A 9,765-nucleotide genomic window follows, 5' to 3' on the forward strand; every position below is an offset into this window, starting at 1 on the left:
TTCTGCTAATCTGCGCTAGAATTTCAGTTTCGGCAAGAAGGGTTGTTAGTGCCGAAAAAAAAAGAAAATGCAACTGTCATTGTTACATAGTTAGTTACATAGTTATATTGGGTTGAAAAAAGACAAAGTTCATCAAGTTCAACCCCTCCAAATGAAAACCCAGCATCCATACACACAGCCCTCTGTACTCTCACATAAATTATGTGTTCCCATATCTATACTAACTATAGAGTTTAGTATCACAATCAGGGCTGCCAATAGAAATCACGGGGCCCCGTACAACAAAACTTTTGCGGCCCCCCGCCCACCCTCACGCCCAAGCCTCACCCCATATCCCGCCCACTCCACATCACAGTTTAAAGACCACACAGACATCAGCGCCAAAAAAAGTAACCTCACACACACACACAAGTTCTAAAAAGCTATTGATGGTCAGGGCCCCCTTATACATTAAAAAAATTGGGGCCCCAAAAAAAAAATTTTAAAAATTTTTTTTTTCTTTTAAAACATTGGTGGCAGGGGCCCCTTACAAGTTAAACAAAATTGGGGCCCCAAAAAAATTTTAAAAAACATTGTTGGCAGCCCCTAGCACCAATGTTTTTTTTAATTTTTTTAAAAAAATGTTGAAAAAATGGGGCCCCCCAAAAAAAATTTTTAAAAAGAAAAAAACATTGGTGGCCTATAGAATATTAAAATAATACATCGGTGGCCAGGGGATTAAAAAAAAACACAAACTGGTGTTCTGTAGAATTGAACTCAAGTCTTCAGGACTTCAACTTCGCCTCCTTTCATGTCTTCGGGTCTTTTCGCCGCTTCAGAACTTTAATTTCGGCTCCTATTGTGACTTTGGATTTTTTCGCCACTTCAATTTCGGCTGTTTTCGTGACTTCGGGTCTTTTCGTTGCTTTGGCTGTTCGGCTTTTCGGCACTTCCACATTCGGCAACCTGAGAAATGGCCGCACGGCTTGGGCGGTCGTAAGGGGGGCCCGACTCTTTCAAAAATGCAGCACTGCCGGGCCCCCCTTCAGGCCCGGGCCCGGGACACTTGTCCCCCCTGTCCCCCCCTGATGGCGGCCCTGATCACAATAGCCTTTGATGTTATGTCTATCCAAGTCACTCCTTGCCTTCCACATCAGTCAGTGGGATGGGCTCCCTCCCGCTGGTCTATTAAAGGAGCTGGATGAGGACCATGTTTGGAAGAAACTGGCAACAGTTTTTATTCTATAAAGAGCAGTTGTTTAGAGTTTCTCTAACAATGTAGGGCAGGGGTCCCCAAACTTTTCTACTGAAGAGCTACATTCAAATGCAAGAAGAGTTGGGGAACAGCACAAGCATTTTTTAATCCATGGGGATGCCAAATAAATGCTGTGATTGCTTATTTGGTAACATCTATGTGGACTTGCAGTCTAAAAAAGGCTCTATTTGGCAGTACACCTGTTTTATACAGCCAAAACTTGCCTCCAAGTCTGGGATTCAAAAAGAAGCATCTACTTTGTGGCCACTGGGAGCAACATCCAAGGGGTTGGTGAGAAACATGTTGCCCACAAGCCACTGGTTGGGGACTACTGATGTAGGGCAATGTATAGGCCATTGCAGAGCTAAATACACATTAATTGCCATGCAATATTTCCTTCCCATTCACTCTGATAGATTTCAGACAGATCTTTTAATACATTACATGGAATTTGCTGTTTTAGAGAAAGCGAGTTTCTTCGTGGTTTCAAATACCTAAATATTAATTCATACCTAAAACCACTAAAAAGAGACTGTTTATAAATGAATCTCCCAGAGAGAAGCAACAACTGTTGTTCAAAAAAGGTGTGACTTCTCCATCGCACACATTCTCACATCTTCACACAGTTCAGATATTCTCTAAATCACATCAACTAAAACTTGCTTTTCATTTTTTTTCCTGTAATGATGCTGTAATGAATACAATTGTCTTTTCAGACTGCGAAGAAGTAGCATATAACATGCCAATAGCATGAGGTTATTACGCTAGCAGAGCACCTCAGTTCATTGCCCTTAAGGAGCAGGCAGTCACAAAGTAATAGACTTGGAGACTTTAAAATCTCATTAGCCCGTCTAACACATTTTGAAAGCTTACTGTTACTTTATAAGTCAACATCTAGTTGAGCTGTTAATTAACTGCAGTTCCTGTTTACTATGCTGAAGGTGCTGACCACATGTGCCCTGCAGTACAAGTTAAGGTGGCCATACACTGAGACCTTGAGGTGGGTGATATTGGGCTCATCCGATCGTAGTCCCTAGGGCCCAAAGATCAGATCATAATGAAGGGTAAACGGGTGGTTAGATTGCGGGACGGCCTCTATGAACAGAGGCGGCTGTGATCCAATGGGATTTTTAGTCCTGTCCAAACGCCATCTGGCCAGATATCGATCGGGGATGCCTGTCGGAGGGCCCCATACACGGGCCAATAAGCTGCCGACTCGGTCTGTCTTGTATGGCCACATTACTATATATTATTTTTTATTCATTTTGAGAAGATCTGATAAGACTCTGATAATCACTGTGCCGGAGCACCCATAAACAGAGTGGGGTTCATTTAGTTAGTGCAGTGCAACGTACAAAAGAGCAGGTGTAACTAGTGATGGGCGAATTTATTCGGCAGGTGCGAATTCGCGAAACGTCCGTGAAAATTCGCGGAGAAAATTCGCCAGCGTCAATTTTTTTTTTCTCGAAAAAACAGACCCCGGCGTCAAAAACGGGCGCCGGCGTCAAAAAAACGGGCGCCTGCGTCCAAAAAACGGGCGCCAGCGTCAAAAACGAGGCGCCGCTTCGCAAATTTTTCGGCATTTCGCAAATTTTTCGGCGAAGCGAAACGGCGCAAATTCGCCCATCACTAGGTGTAACGTTTTCTGCACTTGGTGCCCTACACTGTGCAAAAGTGCAATGTGTTTTTGCTCTCCAAATTGAAGCTCCCCCATAAATACAGATAAGAATGTGCCTTTATTCTGTACAGGAACATATAACCTTGGCCATCATGGGAGAGAGTTTGACAAATAAAACCTTAGCATAGTGAGACCCCTTAGGAAAACATAGCACTGATTTGTTTGGGAGCAAGAATGTCTCCATTCACAGAAAGCCTGGTTTGAGCCACACAAAATACTTGGATACAAAGTTTGCTTTGATTCTAATCCGAGAAAAAAATATCAGTTTGCTATCAAATAAGTAAAAACTAGGGATGCAATGAATCCAGGACTCTGTTCGGGATTCAGCCAGGATTCGCCCTTTTTTAGCAGGATTTGGATTCGGGCAAATCCTTGTGCCTGGCCGAACCGAATCCTAATTTTCATATGTAAATTAGGGGAGAGTAGGGAAATCGCGTGACTTTTCATCACAAAAGTAGATTTTTTCCACTTTTTCCTGCCCCTAATTTGCATATGCAAATTAGGATTCGGTTCGGTATTCAGCCAAATCTATCACCAAGGATTTGGGGATTCGGCCAAATCCCAAATAGTGGATTCAATGCATCTCTAGTATGCATCGAATGATCAGTGTTGTGCAGATCTGCGGCAGGCGGTGGGGATGATTATAGCAATCAATCAAGGAAATTATTATTGTATTACAGAGGATTATTCTATAAGGAATGACATTGTGGATGATACACATAGGTAGTTCAATCTAGGTGCACCTCTGTCACTATTCAATTTGAGATGCATTGAATCCACTATTTGGGATTTGGCTGAATCCCCAAATCCTTGGTGATAGATTTGGCCAAAAAACCGAACCTAATCCAAATCCTAAATTGCATATGAAAATTAGGGGCAGGAAAGGAAAAAGTGGAAAAAATTCTTCTTTTGTGATGAAAAGTCACGCAATTTCCCTACCCGCCCTTAATTTACATATGCAAATTTGGATTCAGATTCGATTCGGACAGTCACAAGGATTCGCCCGAATCAGAATCCTGCTGAAAAATGCTGAATCCTGGTAGAATCCCGAAGCAAATCCTGGATTTGGTGCATCCCTAATTGAAAGCAGGAGAAGACTGGCAATCTGTGGATTCTGGCAATACCCAGCCCTAGATCCCGCCCACTCTGCATCACAGTTTAAAGACCACACAAACATCAGCGCTAAAAAAAGGTAACCCCCCCCACACACAAGTTATAAAAAGCTATTGGTGACCAGGGCCCCCTGTAAGTTAAAAAAATTAGGGCCCAAAAGAATATTTTTAAAAAAACATTGGTGGCAAGGGCCTATAGAGTATTAAGATAATACATTGTTGGATAGGGGATTTAAAAAAAAACAAAAAAAAACACATTGGTCTTCAGAGGAATTGAACTCGTGGCTTCAGGACTTCAGCTTTGCCTCCTTTCGTGACTTCGGGTCTTTTTACCGCCTCAGGACTTCAACTACGGCTGTTTTCGTGACTTCTGGTCTTTTCGCTGATTCGGCCTTCGGCTATTTTAGTGGCTTCGGGTCTTTTTGCCGCTTCGGGACTCCGGCTGTTCGGCTTTTTGGCACTTCCGCATTCGAGACTTCGCTTTTCGGCACTTCCGCATTCAGGACTTCAGAAGGAGGCGGCACAGCTTCGGTGATGTCAAGGGGGGCCCGGCTCTTTCAAAAGTTCAGCACTGCCAGGCCCCCCTTCAGGCCAGGGCCCAAACCCAGTACACTCATACCCCCTGTACCCCCCTGATGGCGGCCCCAGCCACAGGGGCTGCTGTAAGATGTGATAAAGCATGCCTATTGATTGGGCTGGTGAGGAGCTATGTGGGCCTCTAAACACATGGAATGCCAGGGCCTGTTTTGACTCCCAGTCCAGACCTGATTGAAGGTCACATCTGTAGAAGAAAATAATCCCAATTAGTACAGCATGCGGGGCCTTATTTATCAAAATCATAAATTATTAAAAAAAACTCCAACCAAACTAGAATCCACTATTGGACCTTATTTATTATTTAAAAAAGGATGAGGATTAATCGGATCGGGGACAAGCACGATAAAATTGAGCGAAGATCGGAATAATACGATTTTTCAGAATTTTTTACAGAATCTCCCAATTTTTTAGGGATTTTTCCCAAAAAGCCCAAACTTTTTGGATTTTTGCCTTGGATAGACTTTACTAGAGACAGATGTGTCACATTCTTCTGCCCAACATAGATACCCTGCATGACTTTGATTAAGGTACTTATTTTATTTCACTTAGTTATGGATGGTATACCAGAAATAAAGACTTTTCTGCTACTTTCATTTTTTTTATTTAAAAAAAAATGTTTGGAAGATGATTAACCCATTTCTATATCTGTAGCACTATAGATACTCTCTGCTGCATGCGACTCCTCACCTCAGTTGGACCTTCACTGAAGTATTGGCAGAAAGTCTAAATGCTGAACTGTAACTCCCAAAGCATTGCAAACAGAAGGGTAATTTCTTTGTACACAAAGGATTGTACACATTTGCACACATAACACAATATCACATCATACACAGTGGATATTACGCCAAGTGATTCCCTACAATTCAGCCATTGACATCTAGAATCCGCTACACATTAAAGGGCTGATTTATCAATGTTTGAATTGAAATGTTTTCACCTAATGACATTTTTTTTAAATTATACTCTGAAAAACTTTTATGTACAATGCTTCAGTGCAAAAAAAACCCTGCAAAGCTTAAATGTTGCCGCCTAAAAGCTGCCGAGTCCATGTAGAAGTCAATGGGAGCCATCTGTAACCATTTTAATACAAATTTCAATGCAAATCTTTTGACCCGTTGAAAATAATAAACAGAATGAAAAGTTCCACTAGTTTTTTCTCAAATTTTTGAATTTTTTCAAAAGTTTTATATTCTGATTTTTTTTTAAATAAATTAAAAATAAAAACTCTTTTAGAACTAAAGTTTATTCAAAGTAGAAAAAAACATTTCCAATATTACACAAATTCCAATTTTGAAGCCCATAAGCCTCCTTGGTGGAGCACAAAGCTGCTGTAGCTCACTAGAGCTGGCCATTGACATGCAGATTTATCTTTACATCCAACAAACGATAGTCTGTAGCAATCTTCTGATCTAACACTAACCATTCAGATTAAATACAGTAGTAAAAAGAACCAACCAGACGATGTGCTGGCCATGAACTGACAGGCTGCAATCGTTTTTAAGTTATGTCCAATAAATAGTAGTGACAGGGATTTCCAACCCTTTTAACCTGTGAGCCGTCCTCAAATGTTGACGAGCCACACGAGCAAGAAAAAAATCCTTGGAAATGTCAAAAGAACCCTATGTGGAATGCTAGCCTGCACAAGGCTGTGTTGGAGAAAAACCTGTATCTTTTTGCTCCCGAAACATTTTTCAAAAAGGCACTTACTATGAAACCACTGGGAGCAACATCATTGGGAGTCGAGAGCAACATATTGCTCAGGAGCTACTTGGGGGTTTAGTGTTCTTGGAAAGTGCAACAATAATTATGAGTCCCTCCAAAATCAAGATTATCAAATATACAAAAAGTATTTATTTAGGGCATAGTATTTTGCAAAATTTTTTAGATTTCTTTACAATTCTACACTCTTTGCAATACTTACTCAGTATAATTTTACGTATATACAATTTCTCTGCACCTTGTATGACAATACACAGTTATAATGTTTTTGTTTTTAATGAAAGTCTTCTTGTAACCCAATGTGAGGAGCCTGTATGTAAATAGGTATCCAAATTGGTAAATTGGCTCCCCACTTGGTGATTGGCTGTGATGTATGTTGTTTTGATTGGTCATAAGCCTATATAAGAGCTGTACAGGGGTATGCCCATTAGCCTATGAGTTAGTGCCCCAACAGGCATGAAACTGTTTTTTTTACTATGCCCTAAATAAATACTTTTTGTATTTTTGATAATCTTGGCTGTTTTTGGAGGGACTCATAATTATTGCTGCACTTTCTTGGATATGTACCTATGGACTGGGGTGAACTGTAAGTATATCCCTCCTATATCAATTTGTTTGCTTGTTAGCATAACTTACTGCAACTTTTTAGTGCATATATTTTTTTTCTGGCACCTGCTCTTTTTGTTTTGTTGGTTTAGTTTTCGTATTGAACCCACTTCCTCAAGTTCTCCAGCACCACCAACCACTCCATAGTATGGAGAGCAAAAATCTAGGCTGGTGTTGTCACTAGACCTGTATATTTGTTTTCACCACCCATCAAAAATTATAGGAAAATGAACTGGTGGAAAAAGACAAGGCTTTTAGGAGAAGGAAAGCTCCAGAGGCATTTTATTGCCAATAGATTAGCTGCAATAGTGCAAGCTATAACACTATATTTATTCAGTAGAATGCTTTACCATACCTGAGTAAACAGCTCTAGAAGCTCTCTGTTTGTTTATGATAGCAGCTGCAGTATTAGCTTGGTGTGACATCACTCCCTGCCTCTGCCTGAGTCTCTCCCTACTCACTTATAGCTCTGGACTTAGATTACAGCAAGGCGGGGAAGAAGGGAGAGAGCAGCAAACTGAGCATGCTCAAGCCCAAGCCCTGGAGGTTTATGCTGAAAACAGGAAGTCTGATACAGAAGCCCATGAGTACACAATAGAAGGAAAGAAATGTGGTGTTTCTTTTGACAGAGGACACAGAGCAGCATTACTTTTAGGATTTACTGGTGTATTTATATAGACCTTTCTGATAAAGTTTACTTAATTTTATCCTTTCCTTCTCCTATAATTAAAGATTTAATATGTTGACAGGTAAGTGTTGCCTTAAGCAATAATGTTAAAGATATTGACAGGTCAGGGTTGTGTTTGACATCCTTGTAATGAATGTGAGGAAACCGGCTCCCAACGGCACTTGTAAATAGACTGACACATCCGTGTGGAATGTTCCTGCACTAAATGTGCCTCTGGATGAGGAATAAAACACAAACTGCTCTACAAATGACTTCAGGTGGATCTGCTTAATTGAGAAATACCTTTCGACAGTCTGTATTACCACCCCTAGGAGAGGGGCAGAGAATATATTATCCAGGGCTGGTTTCATTAGCAAAAACATTAAAGATATCACGCTGAGAAAGCGTGTGTAACAGTGGTGTAACTAGAGTGCACCGGGCCCCCCGGCAAAAAAATCTTCAGAGGGGCCCTGCACACTTTGATTCCCATCCTCCCACCCATTTCCTGTCCCACCTTCACCCAATCCCGCCTCCACCCACTCCCCCACTTGACTCCGCCCACTCAGTGCCGACTTGGGTCCCCCTTCCTCACCGCAGGTAAGAGAGCGGATGGGGAGGGGGGTTCTAATTAGCTAATTAGCTGCTTCCTCTATATTTAACGCCACTGGTGTGTAATAGCAGATATAATGAATTCTGTTTCAGAGAACCATTTATATCCTGTTCTTGGAAATGCTACAAGTTCTTTTTGAGTAAATTGATGCAATATCAGGTAATTGAACATTTTGTTTTCCATCAGTAATTCAGTAAAGAAGCCTGGGTGAAATATGTTCTTTCATCAGGTTTCTCTTTTCACTTTTTGTTTAGCTTCTGGCCTGCTGCTTCATTCCGTCTGGCTTACAATAGCATTAGCCTACTTGCCAGCTCTATCACCTGCCAGGGAGATAAAAGACAAAGACCCATTTAACAGGCCCATTCCATCTTTCAGTTTTATTTGCCGGCAAAAAATCTGCCGTATCAAAATTGCCAGGCACATAAAAATTGACGCGTGTCAAAATTATTCGGACGCCCATTGACTTTAATGCATTTGGATCAAATAGTCGCGCATATAAAAACTGACATGCGTCAAAATAATTTTGACGTTCATTGACTTCAATGCGTTTCGCAAATTTTTCAGCGAATGTTAGGTTTTGCATGGTTCTATACTCACCAAGCAAAATCTAACATTCTACATTATATTTTAAAGCGGTGGTTCACCTTTAAGTTAACTTTTAGGGGGTTATTTATCAAAGTCCAAATTTATCTCAAAATTTTCTGCTACAAACTCCGATCAAATCTGCTCGGGTTTTTAAGCTTATTTATTATTAAATTTTCCAGAAAAAAAATGTGCGGGAAAAAGTTTCTATTTTTTTCATCCAATTTTCAAGATTTTTTCGGATTGTTCACCCGAAAACTCTGCTTTTTGCCCAAAAAACTTCGGTGTATTGCACGAAACCCAGCGCACATCAAAAAATCATTGGGACTTCTCCGATTGACTCACAATATATGCAACCTCGACAGGTCTGAGATGCCAGATTTTCAGATTCTGACTTTTCCATCCTCAAGGTTTAATAAATTCCGAAAAATTCGTGATTTTTTAAAAGTCTGATTTTATAAAAAACAATCACAAATTTTTCGTGGTTTTTGCATTCGGAGTTAAGTAAATAACCCCCATAGTATGTTACAGTTTTTGAATGATTTGCCTTCTTCTTCTGACCCTTTACAGCCTGCAAATGGGGGTCACTGACCCCATATAAAAAGCAATAGCTCTGCAAGGCTATAAATATATTGTTATTGCTACCTTTTATTACTCATCTTTCTGTTCAAACCTCTCTTATTCATATTCCAGCCTCTTATTCAAATCAGTGCATAGTTACTAGCAACCATTTAGCTGAAATTGCCAACTGGAGAGCTGCCAAATAAAAATAACATAAAAAACCCAACAAATAATAAAACATGAAAACCCAATTACAAATTGTCTCAGAATATCACGCTCTACATCGTACTAAAAGTTAATGTAAAGGCGCACAACCCCTTTAACTGACACATAACAAAAACTGCACATTATGAAGAGCACTGATTGTCACCATGTAAAAGGTGTTTTAAATTGTTTCTA

This window comes from Xenopus laevis, chromosome 1S (genome assembly GCF_017654675.1).
Source record: "Xenopus laevis strain J_2021 chromosome 1S, Xenopus_laevis_v10.1, whole genome shotgun sequence".
Lineage (NCBI taxonomy): Eukaryota > Metazoa > Chordata > Amphibia > Anura > Pipidae > Xenopus > Xenopus laevis.